Below are 16,080 nucleotides of genomic sequence, written 5' to 3' on the forward strand. Positions count from 1 at the left end.
TGTCCCCATGCAAACAAAGTATATAGATTGTGATTTAGCACCAGGGGCTCATAGCCAAAGCAAAGTAATTAGAGTGTGAGAAGCTTTTCACATCATTGAATGAGTTATTTATACTTGTATTTATTCATACAAGTCTAAAAAGTCAGACAGAATTGTGATATAAGAGTCCCTTAATGCCAATTGGCAAGGGGGTTAAAAGGAAAGTCCTGAGTCTTGGTATGTACACTGTGGTTAACTAAAGACTATCATGTGAGGTATTAAATGAAAGCCAAAGGTCAGTCTAGTCATTAATAGCCTTGTGGCATATATGTGCAGAGAGAGCTGTGTAAGGAGTTATGTATATATACCAAAAATGCATTTTAAAGCCTGTATCTGAGTAGATTGAAAAACAAGTTTCCATCTAGACAGGAGGCTCTTTGTAGATTCAGTATTGCAAGCTAACACAGTGAATGCCCATTGACATCTGAAGTAAGAAGTTATCAATGAGATGTGCAGTCAGCAGGGAAACAGTACACAGAAACAACAGTGGTTGTCATGACTTTGCAAAGACAATGAGCTTGTGGGTTATATCAGTAAGGCAAAACCAATGCCCCAATTATCCTGGATCTTGCAAGTAAATGGTTGATGACGCTGCAGAAAACTTTAGGTAAGGTAAGCTTCTTGCAACAAGAGAACAACTTGTTTGTTAAGTTCAAGCTCTAGAAAGAATGGTCTGATTTTTGTTTTATGTGTAACCTTTGGTTTCTATTAATCCTTACTCACTATTTCCTGGAAAAACTTAAAAAAAAATGAGTAGTCTAGCAGCACCTTAAAGACTAACAAAACATGTAGATGGTATCATGAGTACAACCCACTTCCTGTATCTTTAGTCTTTGATAATAAACTTATTTTTGCAGTGCCGTAATGAGCTAATTTTGCACCTGAGGCAAGAATATATATTCATAGTTGTTATTTCATAGAAAAAGGGAAAATATATAAACAACAATAATAAATAATAATAATATACAACATTTATTTATTATAGTTATGAAATCTTCATAACAATCAATTAATACATATATACCTATAATTATAAAATATCACCATGTCAGGTACTATTAGGTATTTATTTATAATTGTACTCTGCATGCTTTTAATGAGGCAAACTCATCAATAATTCCATTGAAATTAATATTATTTGCTACCTCATATCATAGAACCCAGGGATAGTAGCTCCCAGACCCCCAGCTCTAATCACATACTCCTAAGGCCTAGAGTCACTCCCCTGGCAGAGTTGAGACAAGACCCAGGAGTCCTGGCTCCCTGCCTGACACCCCCACCTCATCCCTGGCACTTCTGCCCTGTTCAGGGCAATCTGAGCCCATTCTCCCCTGGCCCCACACCTGGGAACTGTGCTAGAGCACCTCAAGGCGGCGCCTGGCGCAGCTGAGCCAGTGCCCATGTTATGCTTAAACAAAGCACACGAGATCTTTTATGGGGAAAAGGCAGTACGCCGCATTTATTGAGAATACAACAGTTGCATATGCTTTTCAAACACACACATACACACAAAACATCATGCATACACAGTTCTGCCAGATGATATAGTTACCAGTTCAGAGTCTATGTCAATCTAGTGGCCAGCTAGATTGAGCACAGGGGGAAGCAGGGCCTTGTCGGTCGATCAATCCGATACTCCTCTCCAGATAGTGTGGCAGACGAACCCAAAGTTCCATAGCAAAGCACCCTGCTTTATATATTCCTTCTTCTCTGTTAAAGTCCATGGATCCCACTCTGTCAGCTTATGACCGGAATGTTATCTTTTGATGCGAGTGTTCCCAAAACATCTCTCACAGGTTCATCCTGTAATTAATCGTCCTTTCGGGGTGCTTGCTCCGCTTCAAGGCTCATCAATCTGCCAATTATCCAATCTCCTTGTGAGTAGGGGTACGCATTGATGGTTATAGATGACTCCTCTGCAGTCAGGTTGTCTCGTCCTCTAGCCTTCGCCCGCACTCGCTCAACCCCCTCCTTTGACCATCTGGTTCTAAAGCCATATAATTTTGCATCTCATCTCACATTCACACTCCTTACATACACAAGTCTTCGGGGTTACAGATCTGCAAGGCAAAGCAAAAGCATTATAAATTAAAAATTAAACAATTAAGGCTTGGCCTTCAATATTCGCAGAATTCCTCTAATCTTATTAACACAGCTAAAATACCCAGAACTGTTTTTCTACTTCAGAACAAAGAAAATAGACCTTCAACTGAAAGGACTTGATTTGTAAAATATGAAATGTATGTTAATATAAATATATGTCTTATATTGCTATATTATTGCTACATTACTACTATATTATTATACCTAAAATAAGAAATATAAAAAGAATGAAACTTTTAGTCCTAACACCCGGCCTCCTGCACTGCTCGGAAGCAGCTGACATGCTGGGCGGCCACCAGGGCTGGTGACTGTTGGATCGCAGAGTGGCAATGTGCAGCCTGACATGTAAACTGTGGGACAGTTGATGCTAATGGGCTGGGCAGGGAAGTGGCGCTGTCTTAAAATAAGTAGTTTTCAATATTATTTTTCTGTGCCCCCTCAGCTATGTGCCCAAGGCAAGTTCCTCATTCGCCTCGCCCTTGTTACGGTCCTGTATTTTTGTTCTGCTAAAAATACATCGAAATACTATGAGACTAAGCAAAATGCTCACCCTGAGCTGGCTCACACAGGTTAGGGTGTACCTTGTACCCTTGTAGCCAGTGACAGGGGCTGGATTACACAGGGGAAGGCTTCAAAGAGACTCGGGTGCACCTGCTCTGCCCTGGAAGGCAAAGTAAGGATTAGTATTGTCCAGAGGACAGCTTTTGAGAGGCCAACAGGCTGGTGGTGTCAGGAGCTGGCTCCTAGCCAAGCACAAGCATGACTCCTCTGTGGAGGCAGGGGTAAAAAGGTGACTCTCAGTCTGGGTACTTGGGGGACCATCACGCAAGTGTCACTGAACTGTTTCATGTTTTCATTCCTTCCCAGTGCTATTTGTTCTAGGTTAGTCTGACGGGACAGATAGGTCCCGCACTAAAGGGGAGGGGGCTAAGTCTCTCTGGGCAGAGGAAGTCCCGCCCTTCTGCCCGAACTGGGCATGCTCTAATTGCTGGAGCCATATAAAAGCCCGGGGAGCAGCTCAGTCTGGGTGGACGGCAAGCAGAGTCGGAGCTCAGGCTGGAGCTCCTGAACAGCCACAGCTGCCCCAGCCACAGCAGCCCCCGGAGTGGTAGCCCCGGCAGCAGCCGCCGCCGCCTCTGCAACAGCCTCGACACCAGGGGCGGCAGGAAGTAGCCTAGGTTGGGGGTTTGTTTACCCGCGAGCTTAGCGCGTTTCGACGGGACGCCCCGCTGAGCAGGCAGAGGAACCCTGGGAGGAGCGGGAGGGCCCGGGTCCCCCAACCTCCCTGCCCTGCAACACTCGCTTCCCTGAGAGCTAGGGAGACTCACCAAGGCGCCGGCCTCCAGGCCAGAGACGCCTTTCAGAGTGAGACCACAGAACTCGTTAGACTAGGCCTGTGGGCCATATTTCCCCTGAGGGAGGGGCACTGAACTTGGAGACTAGGCTGATGGGCTGTATTTTCCCTGAGCAAGGGGGTTCTGCTCCAGGCCCAGGGCTGACCCCCTGACAGTTAGCAACTTTCAAGGTCACACAAACAATTTTACCATTTTAGAATATAGGAAACCCTCGCTATTCATGGTGGATGTGTTCCTGCATCCACCGCAGAGTCACAAATACAGGGAGTCACCGCTCTCAGCTCCTGTGGTGAGCTCCCTAGCGCTCCCAAACTCACAGTGGGGCCTGAGAGCCACAGGGAACTCACTGGAGCTGCCAGGAGCAGCAGGGAACTCACCGTGGGGGCTGGGAGCTGCAGGGAACTCACCGCAGCTCTGGGCAGCCCTGGGAAACTCACTGAAGCTGCTGGGAGCTGCAGGGACTTCACCGTGGGAGCTGGGAGCTATGGTAAATTCCCTCCATCTCCTGCCCGCCCCCTCCAGGTCTCTCCAGGTCAGGAGAGGAGACCCACAAATACACAGAACCATGAATAGCAATTCCATGTATTGTGAGAATCTCCTGTATTCATATCCTCCTAGCTGTGCTCATCAGGCCTAGGAGTGTTTTTCCCACCAGACTGTCACTATACATTTCACTATATGATGGTTCTATATTCACTAACAAGTCTAAATCTCCCAAAATAAATACAAACATGCTGGGCTCTTTAGGTTTGTTAATTTTCCCTGTTCGCCTGTGATTTTAGTTTCCGGGCACTCTACAGAACTAAGACATATTGTTACCCCACTAAATGGGAGAGCTCCCTTCTTCTCTGACAGTTACAGCCACTACATTAAAGAGGTCAGCTCCCAGCAGCCAGCTTCCAAGAAGAGACCTAGACAGGGCAACTTATGTCATAGCCATTTAGAAATGCCAAAGAGGTGAGCATGCCATCTGCTCTACACGTGGAAATACTTGGACTCAGCATGATCTCAAGCTGTAGTGAGCTCCATTAACTGTGGTCCCCCCACCAAAAATGCCCTGTGAGTTTTAAGGATCATACTCACTGTCTCTTGACTATTACAGTGGCACAAACCCTTTGCATTCCCACCATACACTGCACAGGCTAGTGCTCCATAAACCCATCCCAATAAACTAGCTGTGATAGTTACATTGATTTGATGGCAGGAAAGATGGGAGTATTGCATTCTTCTAGTTTTCATCTACCTTATTGCTGGAATTGTCTCAGAAGCACAACAGGATATTGCTGATGCTCTGATTTTATCCATAGCATAGCATGGGATTACTTGGTTCAGAAAATGAGTATGTCATATGGTGCTTGGCTTCTGGTCATGACTGGGCTGGAATCCTGCAATGGATATTTCTTTCCAACTCAGGACACTTTTTTTGGAAACACATTGAGTCACAAGCAAGAGAAAATAGCAAAATGATCTCATAGATCAGTTGCTAAAAATATTCTGAAGGGTTTAGTTACTGGCCTGCTGAGTGCAAAGCAACCACTAGAGAAAGGCTAGCTTCTCCCAGTTGTGAAATTAATTTTTCTTTCATTAAGTCAGTGGTGGTGACCGTTAGGATGCAGTACTGCATTGCTTATTGCTAGTCCAGGAGGAAAGCTGTAGTAAAAGAAGAAAGATCTTCTTTAGAAGTGTGTGTAATTGAAATATGCAGGAATGCAACACTTTGAATATGGGCAATTTGTCTGACAGTACCGATCAAGAACCCTGGGCAAGCTGTGAAGTACAGCAGAAATAATCTATTCAAAAATACAGAAGTAGAAGGTAAAAAGGACACTGCTCCATTGCTATCTACTGTTGCCTTGGCAGAAAACCGATCAAATGATCCCTGGGAAAGTTTTAGCTAAGTATAAGATGTTTGGAGTGGAATCTTAATGGTACCTTGAGGACATGATTTACTTTTACCTTGGTCTGGGCTTAGCCAAATGATTCTATCTCTTCAGGGCAGGTACTGGCTCTTTCTATGGCCGTGTCCACACTCAGGGGTTCTTTCAAAAAAAGTACCCTTTTTTCGAAAGAACTTCCCCTGCATCCAGACTCAAGCCGCGTTCTTTCGAAATTATTTCGAAAGAACGCAGCTTTTCTTTCGATGGCGGTAAACCTCGTTTCACGAGGAAGAACGCCTTCCTTCGAAAGTTCCTCTTTCGAAGGAAGGCGTTCTTCAATGTAAAGAGGCCGTCTTCGAAAGAGAGCATCCAGACTCGCTGGGTGCTCTCTTTCGAAAAAGCGGATTTCCTCTATCGAAAGATCCGCCTGCTGTCTAGACGCGATCTTTCGAAAGAGGATCTTTCGAAAGATGCTTTCGAAAGAGCCTCTTTCGAAAGAAGCCTGCAGTCTAGACACAGCCTATGTGTGTGTACATCTCCTACCATAACTGCTCAACAGTTACATGTCCTGGCCACCTTCTCCCTGCCTATCCAGCCTCACATAATTCTTTCCCACCCAGCCAGGATCTCCCTACCTTTATCTGGCATCCTCATGAGCCACCAGAACAAGGATAAAGGAGGCAGTGAGAAGGGAAGCAAGGTGGGTGGAAGGGTGAAGATTTGACTCTCAGAGAAGACGATAGATGGTGACATTTGAGATGGACAGCACTGTAGGGACTGAAGGGGCATCAAGTTCTGAATGTCTCAACAGCACCTGATTGATAAGAGGAAAATAAAAGACCTAACATTGGCAGTGATTATTATTCAGAGGGTCTAGTGGAGGAGGATTGGGGGGGATCTGTAGCCCTCTCCCAGAAGTTTGACTCCTTGAATTTCATACTTGAGGCCTGCTTAAAGCATTCTACCTAGTCCCAGGGGCAGCTCTTAACTGCAACAGAGCTTCTGCTGCTCCCAGCTTTGCCTTTGGGGCAGGGAGTTTGTTTATACACCAAGGGAGGCAGGGTGATTAAGATAACAAAGGGCTTGTCATTGAAGAAATTGAAGGATCCTTAGATGATCATGAAAGCATTGCCAAGTTCTCCACTTAAAAGGGGGGAGGGGAGGGAGCATGGAGGGAAGAGAAGGAATAATAATGGTGTGCTCCAGGGGAGGTTGCTGTTCAACTTATTCATTAAAAAGGGTAAACAGCAAGGGTATGTCTACACTAACTCGTTAGTTCGAGCTAGGTAGGCAAATGAGGGCAACCGGAGTTGCAAATGAAGCCCGGGATATAAATATCCCGGGCTTCATTTGCATGTTCCCGGGAGCCACCATTTTTTAAATCCCCCTTAGTCTGAACTAACTGCCTGCGGCTAGATGCAGCAGTTAAACATTAATTTGAAACTCCTTAGTTTGAATTAACTGTTACTCCTCATTCCACGAGTAATGGAATTCCATGAGGAGTAACAGTTAATTCTAACTAAGGAGTTAGTTCAAATTAACGTTTAACTGCGGTGCCCGGGAACATGCAAATGAAGCCCGGGATAGTTAAATCCCGGGCTTCATTTACAACTCTGGTTGCCCACATTTGCCTACCTATCTCGAACTAACGAGCTAGTGTAGACATACCCTGAGGTGGCAAAATTTATAGATGATACAAAATTACTCAAAATAGTTAAGTGCAAAGCTGACTGCAAAGAATTACAAAGGGACCTCACAAAGTTGGATAATCGGGCAACACAAGGACAGATGGAATTCAGTGTTGATGTAATGTACATAGAAAAATATAATCCCAACTATAGATTCAAAATGATGGGGTCTAAATTAATTGTTACTACTCAAGACAGATCTTGGAATCATTTTGGATAATTCCCTGAAAACATCTGCTTGATGTGCAGTGGCAAATTAAAAAGCTAACATAAAACTGGGAATCACTAGAAAAGGAATAGATAATAAGAGCAAATATCATATTGCTTCTATATAAATCCTTGAATACTGCTTGCAAATCTGGTCACCTCTTCTAAATCAAAGATATATTGGATTTGGAAAAGGTACAGAGAAGGGCAACAGAAATGATTTGATGTAAGAAACAGCTTCTATATGAGGAGAGGTTAAACAGACTGGGACTTTTCATCTTGGAAAAGAAATAACTAATGAATGAGGGGACATGTTAAAGGTCTGCAAAATCATAAATGGTATGGAAAAATTGAATAAGGAAATTTTATTTTCTCCTTTTCTAAGGGTATGTCTACACTACAGCACTAATTCGAACTAACTTAATTCGAATTAGTTAATTTGAACTAAGCTAATTCGAACTAGTGCATCTAAACCTAAAATCTAGTTCGAATTAGCGTTTTGCTAATTCGAACTAGCATGTCCACATTGAGTGGGCCCTAAACTGGGGTTCAGGATGGCCGGAAGCAGTGCCGGCAGGGCATCAGATTAGGACTTAGAGCATGGAGCTGCTGTCTCAGGCTAGTCAAGGGCCGTGCTTAAAGGGACCTGACCCCCACCCCGCCCAGACAGTTCTCAGGGGTTGTCTAACTCGATGAGGGACAGCAAAGCAGTCCTGGCTTTGAAGTGCCCTGAGTGCCCACACTTGGCACATCACAGCACTCGGCCATCAGCCCGGCTGCATTTGCCGCAGGCTGCCATCCGGGGAGGGAAATCAATCGGGGGGCTGCAGGAGAGCTTCCACTCCGAGGAGCCCGCAGAGCCACCCCAGTCCTCCCCATCGGGGGCTCGTATCCCATTCCTCCCTCACCTCCTTCCACTTCCCCTCCCTAGCCCCCCTTCCTGATGTACAAAATAAAGGACACGTGAGTTCAGAAATAGAAACTCTCTTTATTGAACAAAACTCGGGGAGACTGGGAAAAGGAGGTGGGAGAGGGGGGAGGGTAACTAAAATGATCAGGGGTTTGGAACAGGTCCCATATGAAGAGAGGCTAAAGAGACTGGGACTTCTCTGCTTAGAAAAGAGGAGACTGAGGGGGGATATGATAGAGGTCTATAAAAGCATGAGTGGTATGGAGCAGGTGCATAAAGAACAGTTCTTCATTAGTTCCCATAATAGAAGGACTAGAGGACACCAAATGAAATGAATGGGTAGCAGGCTTCAAACTAATAACAGAAAGTTCTTCTTCACAAAGCAAATAGTCAACCTGTGGAACTCCTTGCTGCAGGAGGCTGTGAAGGCTAGAACTAGAACAGAGTTTAAAGAGAAGTGAGATAAAGTAATGGAGGTTGGGTCCATGGAGTGCTATTAGCCAGGGGGTAGGAGTGGTGTCCCTGCCCAAGGTTTGTGGAAGGCTGGAGACGGATGGCACGAGACAAATGGCTTGGTCATTGTCTTCGGTCCATCCCCTCCAGGGTACCTAGTGTTGGCCGCTGTCAGCAGACAGGCTACTGGGCTAGATGGACCTTTGGTCTGACCCAGTATGGCCATTCTAAACTCAGGGCTCAGGGTCGGGGGTCTCACTGGACCACTTTGATTTTCATGCACACCTGCTCCTGGGTGGCCAGGCTGGCAGCTATCCTGCCCTAGACGGCCACTTTCCTGTGCCCAGTGCGGAGGTCGTGGATGAGGTCCATGATGTCTGCACTAGACCAGGCGGGCGCCCGCCTCTTGCGGACCTGGGCAGGCTCCCGGGAGCCGCCAGCCTGGTCCTGGGAAGAGGCGGAGGGCTGGGTGGCTGGTTTGTGCCGTGCCAGGTGCAGGGTCTGCTGGCTGGGTGCAGGCAGGCTTGCACCTGGCACGGGCACCGTAGCCAGCCCGTGCCCATTTAAGGGCTCCGGGGCCGGGAGGGGGGCAGAAGAGTTTCCCTGGTGGTGCCCAGAGTGGCCACCAGGGAAAGCTGGGGAGGGCTAGCCTCCCACTAGTTCGAATTAAGTGGCTACACAGTCCTTAATTCGAACTACTTAATTCGAACTAGGCGTTAGTCCTCGTGGAATGAGGTTTACCTAGTTCGAATTAAGCGCTCCGCTAGTTCGAATTAAGTTCGAACTAGCGGTTTGCTAGTGTAGCACCTATCAAAGTTAATTCGAACTAATGTCTGTTAGTTCCAATTAACTTTGTAGTGTAGACATACCCTAAGATAAACTAGGAAGTCACCCAGTTATATGTACAGGCAGCAGATTTAAAACAAACAAAAGAAATTTCTTCAGTCAGCCTGTGGAACTCTTTGCCAGGAGATGGTAGAGAGGCCCACTGTAACAAGATTTCAACAAGAACAAAATAAATTCGAGGATAGGTCCATCGATGACTACTAGCCTGGATAGGCAGAGATGGCGTTCCTAGTCTGTTTGCCAGAAACTAGGAATGGGCAACAGGGGATGAATCATTTGATAATTGCCTCTTCTGTTCATTCCTTCTGATGCACCTGGCATCAGCCACTGTTGAAGGACATGATACTAGGCTAGATGGACCATTGATCTGACCCAGTATGGCCGTCTGATATTCTTATATAGAACTCAAATGTTTCTGTTCCCTGATGTAACCCACTAAACTCTACTATCCTCTCAGAGCTGAGATAGAGCCCAGGAGTCCTGTGTGTGCGTCTCTCTCTCCACAGAGTTAGTAATGAAGTAAGAATTTACATTAACATTTTAAGCCTAATTGGTTTCCCTTAAATGATTTGCCACAACATGTCAGAATAGGTTACTATTAGAGCTGAGTGGTTGTAATCTTTATTTAATTTTCTCCCTTTTATTTAGGAACTAGGAGATGAACCCGGCATTGCTTGGGTCATAAGAACGGCCGTACTGGGTCAGACCAAAGGTCGATCTAGCCCAGTAGCCTGTCTGCCGACAGTGGCCAGCACCAGGTGCCACAGAGGGGGTGGACCGAAGACAATGATCAAGCGATTTGTCTCCTGCCATCCTTCTCCAGCCTCTGACAAACAGATGCCAGGGACACCATTTCTATCCCCTGGCTAATAGCCTTTTATGGACCTGTTAGCCGGTGGCCGGGGTAATGAGTGGTCTGTGAGCCCTATCACACCTGAGTCTTTAACTGCTAGGACACAGTCCCTTCACAATGGGCGACCCTTATGGCCGAGGGATGCCCCAAGAGTCTGCCCCATGGAGGCGGCACGACTCAGCACTCAGTTCTTACTGCGCTTACCCCCGACTGCGGCAAGATAGCTAAATCGGCTATGGTTCTTTTGTTTGTGTTCGATTCCGTTACAGCAACAAGAGGAGACAGGTTAAAACTTAAACAGTTACTACTTTGTTACAAGACAAGCTTAGCTGTTATCTGTAACACAGCAGTAACATTTAACAAAGACAAAGATAATAATACAATAAAAGTTACTTAAAAGGTACCATGACACCATTTGGTTCTCTGAGCTCTTTATTGAACGCGTGCAAAACAAACACCTAGCAGGTATATTCTCACCTCTGTGATCCTTACTCTGGCAAAGCCAGTGTTTCTCAATCTCAATGGGAAGCAGTCGGTACGAGACGAAGGCGTCCCTAAAATGCCAATTAAGTTGGAACGTCTTTGTGACGCCCATTCCCACAGGGAGTTGCCAATGCTTAATTTGCACCTGTGAGGTGGAGGTAACTAGATCATTAGGGCTGGACATTCTTTTCCTGATGGGGCGGCAGATTCCTCTTCGGGGACGGTGTGTAGGCCTATCAATTACTGGTACCAGTCAAGGGCAGCCCAAGTCCCCAATCGTCTGCTGGCCCAACTGCCACTGTTATCTACTTTCATCTGGCACCCAGGGCCATAGTTATTCCAGCACCTCTGGAGACCCTGGAGCCTTGAAGACAGAGTTTTGTTCCCACGGATTCTCCCTCCCAAAGATTTCAGAGGGGGGGGGGGGTGGTTTCTGTCTGGCTACAGGACCTAACCTCCATGAAATTATCTAGCTTCTCTTTAAACTCTGTTAGGGTATGTCTACACTGCCACCCTAGTTCAAACTAGGGTGGCTAATGTAGGCATTTGAAGTTGCAAATGAAGCCCAGGATTTAAATATCCCGGGCTTCATTTGCATCTTGCCAGGCGCCGCCATTTTTAAATCCCCCTTAGTGCAGACTCCGTGCCCGGGGCTACACGCGGCACGGAGTAGGTAGTTCGAATTAGGCTGTCTAATTCGAACTACCGGTACACCTCAAGAGAGAGAGAGCCTAATTCGAACTACCTACTACGTGCCATGTATAGCCGTGGGCACGGAGTCCGCACTAAGGGGGATTTTAAAATGGCGGCACCCGGCAAGATGCAAATGAAGCCCTGGATATTTAAATCCCAGGATTCATTTGCAACTTTGAATGCCTACATTAGCCACCCTAGTTCGAACTAGGGTGGCAGTGTAGACATACCCTTATAGTCCTAGCCTTCACAGCCTCCTCTGGCAAGGAGTTCCACAGGCTGACTACACGCTGTGTGAAGAACTTTCTTTTATTAGTTTTAAACCTGCTACCCATTAACTTCATTTGGTGTCCTCTAGTTCTTCTATTATGGGAACTAATAAATAACTTTTATCTGCCCTCTCCACACCACTTATGATTTTATAAACCTCTATCATATCCCCCCTCAGTCTCCTCTTTTCTAAACTGAAAAGTCCGTCGTTTTAACCTCTCTTTATATGGGACCCGTTCCAAACCCCTAATCATTTTAGCTGCTCTTTTCTGAACCCTCTCCAAGGCCAAAATATTTTTTGAGGTGAGGAGGCCACATCTGTACACAGTATTTAAGATGTGGGCATACCATAGTTTTATACAGGGGCAGTAAGATATTCTGGGTCTTATTTTCTATCCCTTTCTTAATAATTCCTTGCATCCTATTTGCCTTTTTGACCACCGCTGCACACTGTGTGGAAGTTTTCAGAGAACTATCATGATAACTCCAAGATCTTTCCTGAATTGTCATAGCCAAATTAGCCCCATCATACTGTATGTATAGTTGGGGTTATTTTTCCCAATGCGCATTACTTTACACTTATCCATATTAAATTTCATTTGCCATTTTGTTGCCCAATCACTCAGTTTGGTGAGATCTTTTTAGAGTCCCTCACAGTCTACTTCTGTCTTGACTATCCTAAACAGTTTGGTATCATCCACAAACTTTACCACCACACTGCTTACCCCTTTCTCCAGATCATTTATGAATAAGTTGAACAGGATTGTTCCCAGGACTGACCCTTGGGGGACACCACTAGTTATCCCTCTCCATTCTGAAAATTTACCATTTACTCCTCCCCTTTGTTTCCTGTCTTTTAACCAGCTCTACTGCCCAGGGACATCAGAACATGGAAAAAATCAGACTCTGGAAACTTGCAGAGCTGGATTTCTGCTGGTCAGTAGGCAATCGTTTCGGAGTTGGAAAAGCCACAGTGATGGCTAGTGTCATCCAAATGTGCAGGGTTATTAATAATCTCCTGGTATCCAGGACCATGACTTTTGGCAATATTCAGGACAGTGTGGATGGCTTTGCAGCACTGGGGTTCATAATCTCACCCTCTGAGGGTAATAAAGATACAGAGAACACAGCTACTGGCATCCAAAAGCCTCCTGGGCTTGTTTATTGCTATGGTGCTCGCTGAAGTCATCAGTGTGGAATGGGAAATCTTCCCATCATGGAAGAAGAAACCAGGCTACCATCGATAGACACCATTGGGAGAGGATTGCAGAGCAGCTCCAGGTAAGTTTCACTAAGATATCTCAGAAGATACAAGGGTTGTGTCTACAAATAAATTGCTTTTTGAGCGCCTCTTGACCCCAATCTAACCTAAAAAGGGAATGAAAAGCAAGTGCCAATTGTACCTGTTTGTCCTTGTCTCATGCAAACAAAATAATGAGAAGACAACACCTCTGTCTTGTTAACTTGGGGATGGGCCAGGTGCCATCTTTATATTTAAATGTAGTAAGGGAAAATACATGCGCACACTTACCTGAGGCTCCTTCCCTTTCTTCAGGCTCATCTGTACTCAGCTGGCAGGACTGGCTAGACTGTGGTGGCATCTTGAACAGATCCAGGCTCATGGCATAATGCGACCCTCCTACTTCGTTTCCCTTTCTCGTCTGTCTTGTGCTTCATGGTGCCCTATGGAGTGCTTGTGGGCTCTCAGCCTAAATCGGCCTGCAGCTCTGAGTAGAAGTGTCAGGGCTGTGGTTCAGCACCAGATCAATTGTTGCACCAGATCAATTGTAGGACTCCCTGGTATGGTACGCCTGCTGCAGTTCCTTTGCTTTGACATGCCGCTGCTGCTGATCCATTGTACTCATTTGCCTGCATCCCGCAGGCAATCTTTTAATAGATGTCCCTATTTCTGTGGCTTGTTTGCAATTGTGCTTGCAGTCTCTCCTCCCCACAGGCACAGGAGATTCTATACCACTTATCGACTCCAGACAGGAGCATGTCTAGAGCCTGGGGCTAGGCTAGCACAGTATGTTGGGCAGTCACATGCAACCAGGGAATCTTGCTCGGTGTGCAGTCAGGAAAAGGCATTTCAAAAATATGCTGGCAAAGGAGATAGGTTCCAATGCCTGGAATACCTGGGCAATGGAGTTCGCAATTGTGGCCAGAGGAATCACAGTTGCAGGGAATGGGGGCACCTAGGGACAGCTGTGGAAGTGCTGACAGAGCATGCAATGTCTACTCGCACTGTGTTAATTTCAGTAGGTCAGCATAGTTCAACACCACCTAGAGAGGTGCTTTTACCAGCTGGCCATAAAGGGGTGCATATTTTGGTAGGAAACAAATGTGAGTGTAGGCACATGTCCAAATAGATCAATATGGAGTGACTTACAACACCCTAACTTTGGCATGTTGTCCATACTTATTCAGAAAACTGGCTGCATAGAATACATTCTGTTTTTCATGGGGATTGTTGAGTGAGGATGTAATGCTATCAAGACTTTTCTTTAAGTTTCCCCTTGGTTTCTCTTTATGAAATGGATGTCTCAATTTTGCTATATTCGGCTTTGGTTTAAACTGGCCAGCATTATTTTGCTGATGGGCATCAGCATGTAAACTGAAAATGGCTCTGATCAGCCTGTAGTCAGTCCAACAGCTTGCTCCTCACAATACTCTAGTGATCTTACTGGCTTTAATGTCTCTGTTGTATAATGACATAGTCTATCAAGGGTGAAAGCTACAATGTTGGGTTCATCCATAAAGTTTTGTATTTGTTGGCTTGCCTGAAGAGTGTGTTGGTAATAATGAGCTCACATTCGCAGAATAGAAGACCGTTGCTTTTCACTTTTCTGACTCCATTGCTCTTTCTTACACCACTCCAATCCTCATTGTCTTTTCCAATTCTGGCATTTGACTCCTGATCTACACTATGATCTTACATTGGTATAACTATATGTCTCAGAGCTGTAAAAAAAAATCTATATCCCTGAGAGAAGTAGTTATACTGACCTAATCCCCGGTGTACACAGCACTAGGTCAGTGGAAAAATTCTTCTGTCAGCCTAGCTACTGCTTCTCAGAGAAGTGGATTACCTATGCTGATGGGAAAAGCCCTCCCATTGGCATAGATAGGGATCACTGGTGTAGACACTAATGGCCGGGCCATTTCTGTGCGCCCACCGAGTGTTTGGGGCCGGCCCTGCCCCTGGGCGTGTGGCGCATGGGCGGTGCCAGCCCCTGGGCACACAGCGTATGGAAGGCCCCGCCCCTGGGTGTGCGGCGCAAGGGCTGTGCCGGCGCAAGGGCTGTGCCAGCCCTGGGCGCATGGCGTATGGGTGGTGCCGGTGCCGGCCCCTGGGCACGCAGCACAGGGGCAGCGCCGGCCCTGGGCATACAACGCATGGGCTGTTCCGGCTCTGGGCGCATGGCGTATGGGTGGCCCCGCCCCTGGGCACGCGGCACAGGAGCGGTGCCGGCTCTGGGCGCGTGGCGTATGGGCAGCCCCACCCCTGGGTGTGCAGCACAGGAGCAGTGCCGGCCCCGGGCATGCAGCGCATGGGCTGTTCCAGCTCCGGGCGCACGGCATATGGGTGGCCCCGCCCCTGGGTGCACAGCACAGGAGCGGTGCTGGTCCTGGGCTCATGGCGTATGGGCAGCTCCACCCCGTGGCACCGGGCACACAGCGTATGGATGGCCCCACCCCCGGACACGTGCACAGCCCCACCCCTGGGCGCATGCGCAGCCCTGCCCCGGGTGCCTGGCACATGAGTGGCCCCGCTCTGGATGCCCGGCAGCCCCGAAAGGTTGGGGAGCACTGGTCTACATGGATGTGCTACAGCAGCACTGTAGTATTTTTAACTGTAAACATACTCAGTCTCCCAGAAGTGTGAACTTGTCTTCATTGGGTGATGTAGACAAGGATAAAGAGATTAGGTATATTTAAGATAGAAATGAAATAGGAGTATTAATTTCTGTTGTAACTAGGGATGTTAAAATGAGGTTATTTTACTAATTGAGTAGTAAATTTTTATCAACTACTCAATTAGTCAATAGGGGAAGGCAGCCAGCTCCCGGGACCAGACCCCGCTGCAGCTCTGCCTGGCTCCTACTGCCTTTTAAATTGCAGACCCAGAGTGGGCTTTGGTCCCAGCATGAGCTGGAACGGAGCCAGCCTGCCTGCCCAGCCGGCAGCAACCTCTGTCCTCAGGGGGGCCCAGCAGGGAATTGGGAACCCCCATGTACAGGGGCTGCTGCTGGAGCAGCCTCCTCTGCCACCCCCCTGCACTGCTGCCTCTGATAGAGGCAGC

General features: G+C 46.9%; 1 long non-coding RNA gene across 1 annotated transcript; it reads right to left on the reverse strand.

The window, feature by feature from the left end:
- Nucleotides 1-1,483: 1,483 nt before the first annotated feature.
- On the reverse strand, nucleotides 1,484-14,590 carry LOC142826511 (uncharacterized). Its single transcript, XR_012900690.2, has 3 exons — nucleotides 13,309-14,590; nucleotides 2,693-2,803; nucleotides 1,484-2,099 (listed from the first exon to the last, which is right to left on the reverse strand). It is a non-coding gene; the product is annotated as an uncharacterized LOC142826511 (long non-coding RNA).
- Nucleotides 14,591-16,080: the final 1,490 nt, after the last annotated feature.

The sequence above is a fragment of the Pelodiscus sinensis genome, chromosome 1 (assembly GCF_052426305.1).
Source record: "Pelodiscus sinensis isolate ZL-2025 chromosome 1, ASM5242630v1, whole genome shotgun sequence".
Taxonomy (NCBI): Eukaryota; Metazoa; Chordata; order Testudines; family Trionychidae; genus Pelodiscus; species Pelodiscus sinensis.